The sequence below is a fragment of the Artemia franciscana genome, chromosome 1 (assembly GCF_032884065.1).
Source record: "Artemia franciscana chromosome 1, ASM3288406v1, whole genome shotgun sequence".
Lineage (NCBI taxonomy): Eukaryota > Metazoa > Arthropoda > Branchiopoda > Anostraca > Artemiidae > Artemia > Artemia franciscana.
Genome location: NC_088863.1, coordinates 56546824 through 56562799, shown reverse-complemented (window position 1 = coordinate 56562799; position 15976 = coordinate 56546824). Strand labels below are relative to the sequence as shown.

Sequence of the window (15976 nt, the reverse complement as noted above, 5' to 3'; positions counted from 1 at the left end):
TAGAAAATGTGAATGATATCGCGTCATGTTTTAAGAAATTACGAGTGCTTAACATTGGTCAGATTCGAGATTATCAAGCTGCTGTTTTTGCGTATCGATGTTGCAATGATGTATGTCCTCCAGTTTTTACCAGTTTTTTTCGAGTAAATCGTTCACTTCATGGGTATGAGACTAGAGAGGCAGATAATTTTATTGTTGAGTACCGAGACACCACACGTGCAGCTTTCGGAATTAGTTATTTAGCTCCGGCTATTTGGAATGATATCCCAGCTGGCATTAGGGAGGCGGAACATATTGGGTTGTTTAAAGTAAATTTAAAAAAACATTTATTGGAAGTGGGGAGATAATTCTTTTTTTTCTTTTTCTTCTTTTTTTTAATTATTGTTAGCCTTTATTTATTTATATTCTGGTATTAAGGAGTAATTGAGTGAGAGTGTTTTGTCCTTCTTTAGTTTCCGTTTTTTTTAGTTTCTGTTTTTTTTTTCTTATTAAATTAGGTTGAGAATCAGAGGATTGCAGCCGTCCAACATCAGGCTCTTTGAGCCTTCCCCAGGGGGGTTGTGTGTATTTATAGTTTTTGTAATTAGTAGTTAATAAAGAGAGTTCTTAAAGAGAAGGATTTCACTTATCTTGGCTCCATTCTCCCAAGTGATCGTTCAGTCGAGAGCGAAGTCAACGCAAGAGTCGCTAAGGCAATTTCAGGCCTAGGGAGACTTAATAGCACTCGGCGCAACCCTCTTGTCAACCGTCCTACAAAGATATTTAATGCATATGTTGGCTCAGTAGTACTCCATGGCATAGGAACATGGCCAGCAACCACCAAAACTTTCATGATGCTGGATATAATTCAAATCAAAATACTCCAGAATATAGAGGGAGTTGGTTGGTATGACTTTGTCAGTAACACCAAACTGTTGTCCCGCCCGATGGAGGTTTCGATGCATTCTCCCTGCAAGCATATTGAGTTGGTACGTGCATCTTCTTCGAAAGTCACAAGAAAACCTTTGTCACATCCTACTTGATTTTAATCCTGTGGTCGCTGGATGGAAACGACCACGCGGTCGCCAAAAAACAAATGATCTGAGAATCTACATCAATTTTTAAGTAAGGCAAGCATAAGAACTGAAGATGCACTCACTGCTGCGCTAGACTGGGTTTACTGGAGAATTAAATAAAAAAAACTAGTTTTTTTAACTGAAAGTAAGGAGCGACATTAAAACTTAAAACGAACAGAAATTACTCCGTATATGAAATGGGTTGTCCCCTCCGCAATCCCTCGCTCTTTACGCTAAAGTTTGACTCATTGCCACAATTCTGCTTTTTAAAACAATTAAAAGCTTTAGCGTAAAGAGCAAGAGATTGCGGAGGGGACAACCCATTTCATATACGGAGTAACTACTGTTCGTTTTAAGTTTTAATGTCGCTCCTTACTTTCAGTTAAAAAAACTAGTTTTTTTTATTTAATTTCTGAACGTTTTTGAGTTAATGCATGTTTGATTTTGGCTCTCCGCATATAAATTATTGAAATGAAATTAGTATTTAAATTTTTTTTGGCTAAATGGCTTTCTCTTAGTTTTGATCAGACGATTTTGAGAAATAAGGAGTGGGGAAGGAGGCCTAGCTGCCCTCCAATTTTTCGGTTACTTAAAAAGGCTGCTAGAACTTTTAATTTTTAACGAACGTTTTTATTAGTAAAAAATATACGTAACTTAAAAACTAACTTACGTAACAAACTTTTATATTCTTATATTTTTATTATGTGTACGAGGAGGTTTGTACCCTCGTTAATACCTCGCTCTATACACTAAATCGTAAGTTTTGTCCCAATTCTTTAAGAATGACCCCTGAATCAAAAAGCCCGTAGAATAAATAGTTGAAATTACTAAAAATATTTTAGCATAAAGAGCAAGGTATTTATCTCCTCCTAAATACCTTGCTCTTTATTCTAAAGTATTTTTAGAACCCCTCATATGCGTAATAATCTCTGTTCGTTTTAAATTTCAATGCTATTCCTTACTTTCAATTGAAAAAACGTTTTCATGTTTATTTTTTCATTGTTTTTTTTATAGTAATGCTAGAAAATCCTGTGCCCTTTTCATTGAATTTTTCTTCCCCCATAACATATTCCTCCAAGGAAAGATCCTCCCACATAGCCCCCTCCCATCAACCCCACCCCCCAAACCAAACAATCACCCTGAAAACGCCTGTACACTTCCCAATAACCATTACTATATGTAAACACTGGTCAAAGTTTGTAACTTGCAGCCCCTCCCCCAGGGATTGTGGGGGAGTAAGTCATTCCCAAAGACATAGTTCTAATGGTTTTCGACTATGCGGAACAAAATGGCTATCTCAAAATTTTAATTCGTTGACTTTTGGAGAAAAATTAGCGTGGGAGGGGCCCTAGGTGCCCTCTAATTTTTCTGATAACTTAAAAAGGGCACTAGAACTTTTCATTTCCGTAAGAATGAGCCCTCTTGCGACACTCTAAGACCACTTGGTCGATACAATGACCCCTGGGGAAAAGAAAGAAAAAAAACAAAAAACAAATAAACACGCACCCGTGATTTGTCATCTGGCAAAAAATACGAAATTCCACATTTTTTTAGATAGGAGCTTGAAATTTTTGCTATAGAGTTCTCTGATATGCCGAATGCGATGGTGTGATTTTCGTTAAGATTCTATGACATTTAAGTGATGTTTCCCCCTTTTTTCCAAAATAAGGCAAATTTTCTCAGGCTCTTAACTTCTGATGACAAAGACTAAATTAATTGAAACTTATATATTTAGAATCAGCGTGAAAATTCGCTTCTTTTGATGTATCTTTTAGCATCAAAATTCCGTTTTTTAGAGTTCCGTTTACTATTGAGCCGGGTCGCTCCTTACTACAGTTCGTTACCACGAACTGTTGGAAAAGAAAATAATTCGGTATTTCCAGGCTTCTGACATTATTACTCCTTTGCAGAAGTTAGGCTCAAAATTGGAAAAGGATTATATTTTTTCTCTGGGCCCCTCCCACCTCTTAGTTCGTTTATTTTCCCATTAGTTTTCACCTGTTTTCGCTTTATAGTTGTGTTATCTCTTAGCAGTTCTTTCGTTAGTTGAGTGATGGTTGTGGTATATATGTTTTATCGCTCGTATAGTTGTGTTATTTTCAAATTATACTCCATAATAGAGAGGCTCCGAACACCCAGCATTGTATATTAAGCTCTGAATTTGACGTTTTTTTCTAGCGTGACCAGATTCGTCCTGCGCCCTGCGCCCTTTTCATTGATTTTTCTTCCCCCATGACATATTTCTCCAAGGAAAGATCCTCCCACATAGCCCCCTCCCCTCAACCATACCCCCAAAACCAAAAAAATCCCCCTGAAAACGTCTGTACACTTCCTAATAACCATTATTATATGTAAACACTGGTCGAAGTTTGTAACTTGCAGCCCCTCCCCCAGGGACTGTGGGGGAGTAAGTCATCACCAAAGACATAGTTATTATGATTTTCGACTATGTTGAACAAAATGGCTATCTCAAAATTCTGATCCGTTGACTTTGGGAAAAAAATGAGCGTGGGAGGGGGCCTAGATGCCCTCCAATTTTTTGGTCACTTAAAAAGGGCACTAGAACTTTTCATTTCCGTTAGAAAGAGCCCTCTTGCGACATTCTAGGACCACTTGGTCGATACGATGACCCCTGGGGAAAAGAAAAAAAAAAAAAAACAAACAAACAAATAAACACGCACCCGTGATTTGTCTTCTGGCAAAAAATATAAAATTCCACATTTTTGTAGATAGGAGCTTGAAACTTCTACAGGAGGGTTCTCTGATACGCTGAATCTGATGGTCTCATTTTCGTTAAGATCCTACGACTTTTAGGGGGTGTTTCCCCCTATTTTTCTAAATAAGGCAAATTTTCTCAGGCTCGTAACTTTTGATGGGTAAGACTAAAATTGATGAAATTTATATATTTAAAATCAGCATTAAAATGCGATTCTTTTGATGTAGCTATTGATATCGAAATTCAACTTTTTAGAGTTTTGGTTACTATTGAGCCGGATCGCTCCTTACTACAGTTCGTTACCACGAACTGTTTGATGATAGTGTCTGCTCTCTCTCGACGCCAAAAAACAAATGGTCTGAGAGTCTATATCACTTTGTAAGTAAGGCAAACATAAGAACTGAAGATGCACTCGCGGCAGCACTAGACTGGGTTTAGTGGAGAAGGACTTGGCACCAAGTCAGCATGAGCATTTAGTGAGTAAGTTAATCCTTACAGTAAGTTATACAGTATATATGATTTAAATTCTCTTGAGATTTATTGTTATTTTCACTGTTGCTTCTTTTCTAAGTATAGTTTTGTTTATGATTCAATATAATCATTACTGTCAATTATCTTACAAAATATATTACGTCCTTATGCGCTGTGTTTTCTTTGATTGGACCTTTAACTTTTGCCGCATTTTGTCTTCATCATTAAGGAAAATATAAGTTTTTTTTTATTTACTTTTAAGTTTTTAAGTTATTTTTTGACCAGGCTCAAGACTTAAATTATTTAAAAATTTTTAAAGTATATGCACGGTCAATATACGGTCCATTGTGACTCTTTTGAATCTTGTCTATGGTCAAAAGGCCTACTTGCATTATTTGCAATAGGAAATAAGCTTTAGGTTTGAAAAATAAATATTCTTTTAAGCAAAATCTACTGATACTTTGATGAGTTTTTATGACTACGGCAAATCCAGCTAATAGTAGAAAAAACTTTAATTGGTTTTGGTAATTCTGTCCGTCAGGATTTTTGTAATTGTTTGTGGAATTTTCGGAAAAAATAGGAAAGTATTAGCTAGAACAATTTATTATAAAAACTTAGATGGTTCTGACAACTAGCATAGCATCCATTTTGTGCTTGAGGTCTCAGATTCAAATTCTATAGCAGTCTAAGATTAAATCAAACAGAAAGACTGATGTTATAAAAGCAGCGAACAATAGTGAATTTTAGAGCGCACCTCCACCAAAAAAATCCTGCCGCAAATACCGTTAACATAGTAAAGAAGAAAAAAAGGAATAGCAGTAACTAGCCAATTAAAAATTCATTGCCCGTCACAGAGCAAGGCCTGTATAATCATGGAGACCATTGGGAGGGCAATAATAATTCTCCCGGAATCAACAAAAGCTTGAAAAATCGATATTTTGCAGAAATGGTGAAATATGACTGCAGATATGGAGCGCATTCGGGCGTACAGGGGGTGACAGTCGGACAGATAAAGACTCTGTAGAGGACATAGGGGTTTTTCGAGGCACGAGGGATAACCTTAGTATTTATGGAGGCGTGGGGAAGGACATCAGTGTTCATGGAGGTATGGGGGGGGGTTCGCTTGAAAAAATATTAAGAAATCCAGTTTCAATTCAACAGTAAAGCACATTTCAATCAGTTAGAAACTTTGGATTTTCAAGACCATTGTATCTGTCAGAAACTTTGAAGGGCTAGTAAAACATTTCTCTGTCCTTGAACTAGTAGAAATCACTACTGTTGGGCCCTCTGAATGTGTATGCTACAGCTCCCGCCCAGCTTATTATGCTTTTATACTACTCCTGCGGAGATACTCTAGAATATTCAAACCAGTTAAAGATTCCCCTGGATAATTACTCTGAACGTCTCTATTTGTAAAATTGATTCGAAAAAGAGAATTTTAGGCATATCAGAAGAGTTTTGTTTAGAAGTTCTGGCAAATTTCCCCAGTGTAAAATTTTCCTTTGAATTTTTCCTCCAGAAACCACCCCTGCCCCCCAAAAAAACCTTACCCTTGGAAAATACCCCCTAGAAAAATGTACGTATACTTCCCAGTAACAATGACTATGCGTAAAAAAGGGCAAATACATGACTTACTGGTATTTCTCAGGGTTGTGGGGGGTCAAGTTATCCCTAAAGGCATTGTTACTGGTCTTTTTAAATATGCAGAACAGAATGGCTACGCTCAAATTTTGATCAGATGACTTTGAGGAAAAATGGGTAGCTGGAGCGGGGCAAGTAGCCCTCCTGCCTTTTGATTACTTAGAAACAGTACTAGTACTTTAATTTTCGGTTCGATTGAGTCTTTCCTTGATAATATTGTACTATTGGCTCTGCTTGATCACCCCTGAGAAAAAACAACAAGTAGACACGCACCAGTGATCTTACTTCTGGCCAAAAAAAAAAATTCACATGTTTGCAAATAAAAGCTTGAAACATCTACAATAGAGTTCTTGGATACGCTGAGTCTGATAGCGGGTCTTTCTTTGAGATTTCTTGACTTTTAAAGGGTGTTTTTGAAAATCGGAAAAAATATCCTCAGGCTCGTAGCTTTTAATGGGTAACGTTAAATCTAATTACTCTTATATTTTTGAAATAAGCAAGATAAGCAGAATTCTGTGATATATTTATTAAAATCCAAATTCTTTTTTTAGGGTTTTGGGTACTATTGAATTGCCCCGCGCCTTACTTGCTGTTCGTTACCACGAACTTTTGAAAGGACATATTTACTGTTATAATTCTTCGTTCACCTTTACGGCTTAAAATTTTCTATGGGAAAACTCATCAGGTTTTGCGTTCAGTTTTCAGAAACAGATAGACCATCCGGGATTATCTGGATTCCCTTTCTGATACACGCATGACAATTAATCTAATAGATTTAGTAGAATATGTCGTAAAAATTGATAGACAAAATTATAGCACACCTTTTAAAACGAGAAAGAACAAACTACAGTTTTTTGGGGGAGGGCCTTACTATTTCTTTGACGGTCGTTTTCCAGAGTTTGTTTTCAGTGGACCATCAGTGGAAGCGTCCTTTGTTATCAGTTAATGCGGCATGGTACAGGTTGACTCAGAGAGTTTGCAAATCTTGAGGCTGGCTAATATACTTTCCCCTCACATTTTCCCACATCTTAAATTTTGACGATCTCTTTTATATTGACATTGATCTTTTTTTTAATACCGGAATTGGATTTTAGAGGCTGATATTTCTACAATCAAAGAATTTTTAAGGCAGTGAAGACAAACCTGTGTTGATTGATTTTTCTGTACATTTGAAAAAGCAATGAATCTAAAAGGGATAAGATGGATTTGAATGAAAATGTGAAAAAAGTGGATTGAAAAGGCAGAGACCGTCAATGAAAATGTAGTAAAGGCTAACATGACAAAATAAAATGTATTCCCATAAATATATTGAATTCAAAAAATTCTTGGAAGCTAGAGTGGCATTTAATTTCACAGTGGTATAATTTGAATATAATGCGCAAAAACATACTACGTTTTCAGTGAAGCAAAAATGACGCTTCGGTTTTTTTTTGCAAAAGGGTTTGAGTTGCAGGCAACACAATTCCTATTTACGAAAAGTTAATTTAATTTGAAATGCTAGCGTACAACGGTTCCAGCAGACAATTTTTCAGGAAGGAGGGCACACGCCAAAATAGCAGTATTGGTTGGGTGACAAGGAATATATTTCAGAACATTTTTTTGGAGGAATAAGTTTATTTTTAAATACATTTAGGAAAAAACTCCGGTGACTTTGAGGAAAAAGACCAATTAAATTGCATATAAAATGAAACAAAATGCAGTAAATTTTTAACCACAGGGATTCCTGGCAAAGGGACCAATTTATTTAACCAATAATTGATTTAATTATTTTGTATTTAATCTTAAATGAAAATTAAATAAAAAACAAGTTTTTTTTAACTGAAAGTAAGGAGCGACATTAAAACTTAAAACGAACAGAAATTACCCGTATATGAAAGGGGCTGCTCCCTCTTCAACGCCTTGCTCATTGCACTAAAGTTTGACTCTTTCTCTCAACTCTACTTTTTTAAAACAGTAAAAACTTTAGCGTAAAGAGCAGGGCGTTGAAGAAGGAGCAGCCCCTTTCATATACGGGTAATTTCTGTTCGTTTTAAGTTTTAATGTCGCTCCTTACTTTCAGTTAAAAAAACTTGTTTTTTTATTTAATTTCTGAAGGTTTTTTAGTTAATCCATGCTTTGATTTCGGCTCTCTGAAGATGAATAATTAAAGCGAAATTTGTATATTTATTTATTTGGCTAAATGGTTTTCCCATAGTTTTGATCGAATGATTTTGCGAAAAAAGGAGGTGAAGGAGGCCCAGTTGCTCTCCAATTTTTTGGGTACTTAAAAAGGCAACTAGAACTTTTAGTTTTTACGAACGTTTTCATTAGTAAAAGATATACGTAACTTACGAATTAGCTTACGTAACAAACTTCTATGTTCGTATGTTTTTATTACGTATATGAGAAGGTTCGCCCACTTGTCAATACCTCGTCAATAACTCTTTGCATTAAAGCTTAAATTTTGTCCCCTGAATCACAAAGGCCGTAGAATAAATACTTGAAATTACTAAAAATCCTTTAGCGTAAAGAGTGGGGTATTAGGAGGAGGTGAACCCCTTATATGCGTAATATTTTCTGTTCGTTTTAAGTTTTAATGCTACTCCATACTTCCAGTTGAAAAAAACTTTTTCATATTTATTTTCTCATTGTTTTTTTAAATAATGCTAGAAAATGCTGCGCCCCCTTTATGGAAATCTTCTTCCCCCATGACAGATTCCTCCATGGAAAATTTCCCCCACTTAGCCCCCTCTTCTCAGCCCCCCCTCCCAACCAAAAAATTCCCCTGAAAACGTCTCTGGATTTCCCAATAACCATTAATATATTCAAACACTGGTCAAAATTTGCAACTTGCAACCCCTCCCAAGGGGACTGTGGGGGAGTAAGTCGTCCCCAAAGACATAGTTATAAAGTTTTTCGACTAAGCTGAATAAAATGGCTATCTCAGAATTTTGATCCGACTACTTTGGGAAAAAATGAGCGTGGGAGGGGGCCTAGGTGCCCTCCGATTTTTTTCGTCACTTAAAAAGGGCACTAGAACTTTTCATTTCCGTTCGAATGAGCCCTCTCGCAAAATTCTAGGACCACTGGGTCGATACAATCAGCCCTGGGAAAAAAAATAAATAAAAAAAAACAAAAAAAAAACAAATAAACACGCATCCGTGATTTGTCTTCTGGCAAAAAATACAAAATTCCACATTTTTGTAGATAGGATCTTGGAACTTGTACAATAGAGTTCTCTGATACGCTGAATCTGATGGTGTGATTTTCATTAAGATTCTATGACTTTTAGGAGGTGTTTTACCCTATTTTCTAAAATAGGGCAGATTTTCTCAGGCTCGTAACTTTTGATGGGTAAGACTAAACTTGATGAAACTTATATATTTAAAATCAGCATTAAAATGCGATTGTTTTTATGTAACTGTTGGTATCAATATTCTGTTTTTTAGAGTTTTGGTTACTATTGAGCCGGGTCGCTCCTTACTACAGTTCGTTACCACGAACTGTTTGATCAAACGCAAACCAAAATTTCAGAACAATTTATTGCTTCCATAGATTAATACAGATGTAAACTTGTCTTTATGCAATTTCCTTTGCCTTGGAATAGTTTACAGAAGAAGTAGAGATGCTCAAAAATCATCCTGCCAGCATGGATACCACGTTTTGATTTTGTAACGACCATTCAAAATGTAATTCTTTCATAACAGGGATATTTTCCCCCCTCAAACTGAAATCCCTTATGTATCCAGACATTACCAAAAAGTCTAATAGCTAAAGAAAAACAAAATTTAAACTTACTATCCAGCTGTCAAATTTCTTTTTATTAAATAAAAAAAGTTTTTTTTTGTTTTGTTTTTTTAACTGGATAGGCCTGGGTAAGATTTGGAAAACAATCAGAAATTGGATAGAAAGAGAGCTTTTTAACAGAAAGCAAGGAACAGATCTGAAACCTATTTAAACAGATTATTCTTTATACGAAGGGAGCTGTCTTCTCCGTAGCTCTTTACTATTTACTTTGAAGTTTGACTCTTGTCCAAATTTTAAAAGAAAACTTGCAATTGAAAAAAAGAAGATTTTTCAAAGAACTAAAAACTTTTGTTTAATGAGTAAGTTGGTAATATGACCCCCTAAGGTCTAAGGTTTTTAAGTTCACGGGGAGAATTTTCCATGGAGAGGGAAGTTTCAGGTGGTGAACCTTTCAGGGGAAATTTTACACAGGGTGAATCTCACAGAAGTCCTATACGACATTTCTTTATGTACGAAATCAAGAAAGGAAATAATAAATGAAAAGAGAAAAAATCAAATAGGTGAAAAAATGAGGGTTTTGTCAGCCAGTACCAAAATATGAAAGACAAAAATCAAGCAAATATTTTGACAAGGACCTCTGGCAAGCCTTCCTCAATGCTATAAAAAAAAAAAAAAAAAAAAAAAAAAAAAAAAAAAAAATCAGACCTTCTGAAGTGAACTATCTGTATTTGTCTTGCTTTCTCTTTACCAATTCAATTTCCTATGTTGAGATGTTTAAAGTAATTGCCCAGGGTAAATGTATGCCAGGATTAAATTGTCCAGCGGATATTTATGTGGGGTAGGGGGATCTTTTTGCGGAGGTGGAGCCGGATATCCTGGCGTCATTTAAAAAACTATCTGAAGTTAAATAAACAAACAAGTTTAAACTGAAAGTAAGGAGCAACATTAAAGCTTAAAATGAACAGAAATTATTATATTTATATGAGGGGGTAGACACCTCCATGCCACCTTGCTCTTTACGCTAGAATTTTAATTTTGTCCAAATTATTCAAAAAGGACTCCTGAAACACAAGGGTTTATAGTTATTAATTAAAAGAAATACACACAACAATAACCTACTTAAAAAAAGATATATAATCACAGCATTCAGTTGTGTTGAGTAGTGACGAAGCGTTGGATGGATATTTCTTAACAATATCGACAGTTTTAACTTGGTTATCCAACACCAAAATATTTAATGCCTTTAGACTACTCAGTGCTTAAAAAAAGTGACGCATTATCAAAATAGTTTGTTCTAAGTAAAAAATTAAAACTAAAAAGAAGAAAATAAAATAAAAATTATTAGTTCATTATTTTTAATTTAATTTTGAATACCAAAAACCAATATATTTGACACCTTTACACTTCATCACTGTAAAAAATTAAATATTTTTCAAAGTGACAACCAGATGAATACAATCACTCCTGGAAGAAAAATAAATGATAGTAAAATACAAAAAAAAAAAACTATCCGTTCAGGGGGAAAATACAGAAGTTCCCAGTATTCTGTTCAAGAGAAACATTTTTGATTGTAGAGACCATATATCACCTCATGGGTACTCTTACAATGCAAGCAAAAGTTGATGATATATTTTACTGAAATTGTCCCTTATTAAGTTGTTTTCTATAAGGTGCGAACTTTCTTGTTCACTAATAACTGCACTAATTACTTATAAACAAATACATATTTAGGATTACCATAAAGAGCTGACTCTTTGATTTATTGTTATCAATAGTTAGGCTCTTATACTTTTGTTATTGACGAGGATCGTTATTTACTTACCATTCATTACTATGAAGAATATGATTTTTCTTATTCTATTGCTCCAACCAAATCATATAGAAAAAAAAACAATTGTGGAAAAATAGAAAGAGGTTACTCAGTCACAAATTATAACTTTTAGTTTCCTTATTAAGGGTCAAAACCTACTGGTAGATAGCCAACAATGGGATAAAACACCTTTTTTCCACGTTTTTTCCCAATTCTCCTCTCTTTCCTTTGGTATCCTTATAATTACTTTGAAGTCCCAAAATTCCAGGGGGCATGGCCCCTGCCCCCCTCCCTGCGTATGCCCATACTAGTGTAAAAATATCTGCTTATTACACTTTGGTTTTAGACTCAATTATTCTAACGGGACAATTATTGTCCCAAATATGAATTTTGATGAAAATTTAAATATTATTATTGATAGTAATTCTAGTTATTATTAGTAATAGTTATTAGTAGTTAGTAATTACTAGTTAGTAGTTAGTATTAGTATTATTAGTAATTATAGTTATTACTAGTTATTAGTAATTATTATTGATAGGAATTCTAGCCCTGGAATTATTGGCTTATGTGAAATTTTTTTAAATGAAAAGAACCAGCTACTTATGGGTATACCTGGATATAATTCAATATTTCTAAACAAAAGATAGCAAAAGGGGGGGGGGGCTAGGATTTTATGTATTGCGCATTCTGGCAGTCAAACAGTTCGTGGGAACGAACTGTAGTAAGGAGCGATCCGGCTTAATAGTAACCAAAACTCTAAAAAATTGAATTTTGATATCAATAGCTACATCAAAAGAATCGCATTTTAATGCTGATTTTAAATATATAAGTTTCATCAAGTTTAGTCTTAGCCATCAAAAGTTACGAGCCTGAGAAAATTTGCCTTATTTAGGAAAATAGGGGGAAACACCCCCTAAAAGTCGTAGGATCTTAACAAAAATGACACCATCAGATTCAGCGTATCAGAGAACCCTACTATAGAAGTTTCAAGCTCCTATCTACAAAAATGTGGAATTTTGCATTTTTTGCCAGAAGACAAATCACGGGTGCGTGTTTATTTGTTTGTTTTTTTTTTTTTTTTTTTTTTTTTTTTCCCAGGGGTCATCGTATCGACCAAGTGGTCCTAGAATGTCGCAAGAGGGCTCATTCTAACGGAAATGAAAAGTTCTAGTGCCCTTTTTAAGTGACCAAAAAAATTGGAGGGCATCTAGGCCCCCTCCCACGCTCATTTTTTTCCCAAAGTCAACGGATCAAAATTTTGAGATAGCCATTTTGTTTAGCATAGTTGAAAATCATAATAACTATGTTTTTGGGGATGACTTACTCCCCCAGAGTCCCTGGGGGAGGGGTTGCAAGTTACAAACTTCAACCAGTGTTTACATATAATAATGGTTATTGGGAAGTGTACAGACGTTTTCAGGGGGGATTTTTTTGGTTTTGGGGGTAGGGTTGAGGGAGGGGGCTATGTGGGAGGATATTTCCTTGGAGAAATATGCCATGGGGGAAAAAATTCAATGAAAAGGGTGCAGGACGAATCTGGTCACGTTAGAAAAAAACGTCAAATTAAGAGTTTAATATACAATGCTGGGTGTTCGGCCTCTCTATTATGGAGTATAATTTGAAAATAACACAACTATACGAGCGATAAAACATATATACCACAATCATAACTCAACTAACGAAAGAACTGCTAAGAGATAACACAACTATAAAGCGAAAACAGGTGAAAACTAACGGGAAAATAAACGAACTAAGAGGTGGAAGGGGCCCAGAGAAAAAATATAATCCTTTTTCAATTTTGAGCCTAACTTCCGCAAAGGAGTAATAATGTCAGAAGCCCCAAAATACCGAATTATTTTCTTTTCAAACAGTTCGTGGTAAGGAACTGTAGTAAGGGGCGACCCGGCTCAATAGTAAACGGAACTCCAAAAAACGGAATTTTGATGCTAAAAGATACATCAAAAGAATTGAATTTTTACGCTGATTCTAAATATATAAGTTTCAATTAATTTAGTCTTTGTCATCAAAAGTTACGAGCCTGAGAAAATTTGCCCTATTTTGGAAAAAAGGGGGAAACATCCCCTAAAAGTCATAGAATCTTAACGAAAATCACACTATCGCATTTGGTATATCAGAGGACTCTATAGCAAAAATTTCAAGCTCCTATCTAAAAAATGTGGAATTTTGTATTTTTTGCCAGAAGACAAATCACGGGTGCGTGTTTATTTGTTTGTTTGTTTTTTTTTTGTTTTTTTTTTTCCCAGGGGTCACCTTATCGACCAAGTGGTCCTTGAATGTCGCGAGAGGGCTCATTCTAACGGAAATGAAAAGTTCTAGTGCCCTTTTTAAGTGACCAAAAAACTGGAGGGCAAATAGGCCCCCTCCCATGCTCATTTTTTCCAAAAGTCAACAGATTAAAGTTTTTAAGATAGCCATTTTGTTCAGCATAGTCGAAAACCATAATAACTATGTCTTTGGGAATGACTTACTCCTCCACGATCCCTGAGGGAGGGGCTGCAAGTTACAAACTTTGACCAGTGTTTACATATAGTAATGGTTATTGGGAAATGTACAGACGTTTTCATGGGGATTTTTTGGTTTGGGGGGTGGGGTTGATGGGAGAGGGCTTTGTGGGAGGATCTTTCCTTTGAGGAATATGTCATGGGGGAAGAAAAATTCAATGAAAAGGGCGCAGGATTTTCTAGCATTACTATAAAAAAAAACAATGAAAAAATAAACATGAAAACGTTTTTTCAAATGAAAGTAAGGAATAGCATTGAAATTTAAAACGAACAGAGATTTATTACGCATATGAGGGGTTCTAAAAATACTTTAGCGTTAAGAGCGAGTTATTTAGGAGGAGATAAATACCTCGCTCTTTATGCTAAAATATTTTTAGTGATTTCAACTATTTATTCTACGGCCTTTTTGATTCAGGGGTCATTCTTAAAGAATTGGGGCAAAACTTACGATTTAGTGTAAAGAGCGAGGTATTAACGAGGGTACAAACCCCCTCGTACACATAATAAAAATATAAGAATATAAAAGTTTGTTGCGTAAGTTAATTCTTAAGGTACGTATATTTTTTACTAATAAAAACGTTCGTTGAATATTAAAAGTTCTAGTAGCCTTTTTAAGTAACCGAAAAACTGGAGGGCAGCTAGGCCTCCTTCCCCACCCCTTATTTCTCAAAATCGTCTGATCAAAACTAAGAGAAAGCCATTTAGCCAAAAAAAAAAAATTAATATACTAATTTTATTTCAATAATTTATGTGCGGAGAGCCAAAATCAAACATGCATTAATTCAAAAACGTTCAGAAATTAAATAAAAAAAAAACTAGTTTTTTGTACTGAAAGTAAGGAGCGACATTAAAACTTAAAATGAACAGAAATTACTCCGTATATGAAATGGGTTGTCCCCTCCGCAGTCCCTCACTCTTTACGCTAAAGTTTTTAATTGTTTTAAAAAGTAGAATTGTGGCAAAGAGTCAAACTTTAGCGTAAAGAGCGAGGGACTGCGGAGGGGACAACCCATTTCATATACGGAGTAATTTCTGTTCGTTTTAAGTTTTAATGTCGCTCCTTACTTTCAGTACAAAAAACTAGTTTTTTTTTTTATTTAATAAAACACATAAGAGTTGAGAGTTGGACAAAGCTGGGTTCTACAGACTTGGTTCAGGAACTGAAAGCTTAGCCATTTTATATCGCTGAGCCTACGACCGCGCTTATTCTGAATTGAAAATTTACAGATTATGAAGCAGCCCACCTATCCCAATCCTGGGACCACATTTGCGTACACTCTTCCACCTGGTTGCTGAGATGTACCTAGCGGCCAAAAATTAAAGATAGCCTTTTCCCTCCCTAAGTCTTCCATAGGACATTTTTGTTCCACTGATAAGGAAGAAAATTTACTATTTATCCGTTACCCGGTTAAATAAAAAAAGATTACAGCATACTGAAATAAACAAAGCACACGAATCAAATAAACATAAATCAAGTAGTGGACTCAGCCTTTTCTAAGACTCTCAGCAATGAGTTGCTGCAGACGACAGCAGTGTACTGTAAACAAGCGCATGTGTGAGTGATTGTGAGTTTAATAAGCACGGCTTTTTGCCAGCTTTATCGTCAACATTAAAGCTTATAGCCCCTTCCACTTTGGTCAACTCCCGTGCCCATTATAGGAGACTAAATCTCGTAGTTGATTCACTTGTATATGATTTGAAAATGACGTCTTAACAAATTAAAGAGTTCAACCTTTAAATTGTCATTGTTAAAACCTTATACAGGAAAATAACAGGCCTCTCATTGAACAACAAGAAAAATTCACTTTTTTACATGGACATTAGTGATATATCCTCTTCTTTTTCTTCGTTACTATTAAGGCACAGGAACATCATAGAGAGCAATTTAAGAATTCATATATGCTAATCCTTATATTTTATCTTTTTTTATGTATTAGATTTGGTTAGGCCGTCATAAAAGGCTACATGGTACCCTAAAAGCACAATTTGTGGAGTCGAAAGGCTCGGCCGGATTCTAAACTATGCTAACTATGCT

At 35.3% G+C, this 15976-nt stretch overlaps 1 protein-coding gene across 4 annotated transcripts in view; it reads right to left on the bottom strand.

Annotated features, from left to right (window-relative positions):
• LOC136031546 (uncharacterized) overlaps positions 1-15976 on the bottom strand; it is a 611644-nt gene that overhangs the window by 211408 nt on the left and 384260 nt on the right. The window lies entirely within an intron of this gene.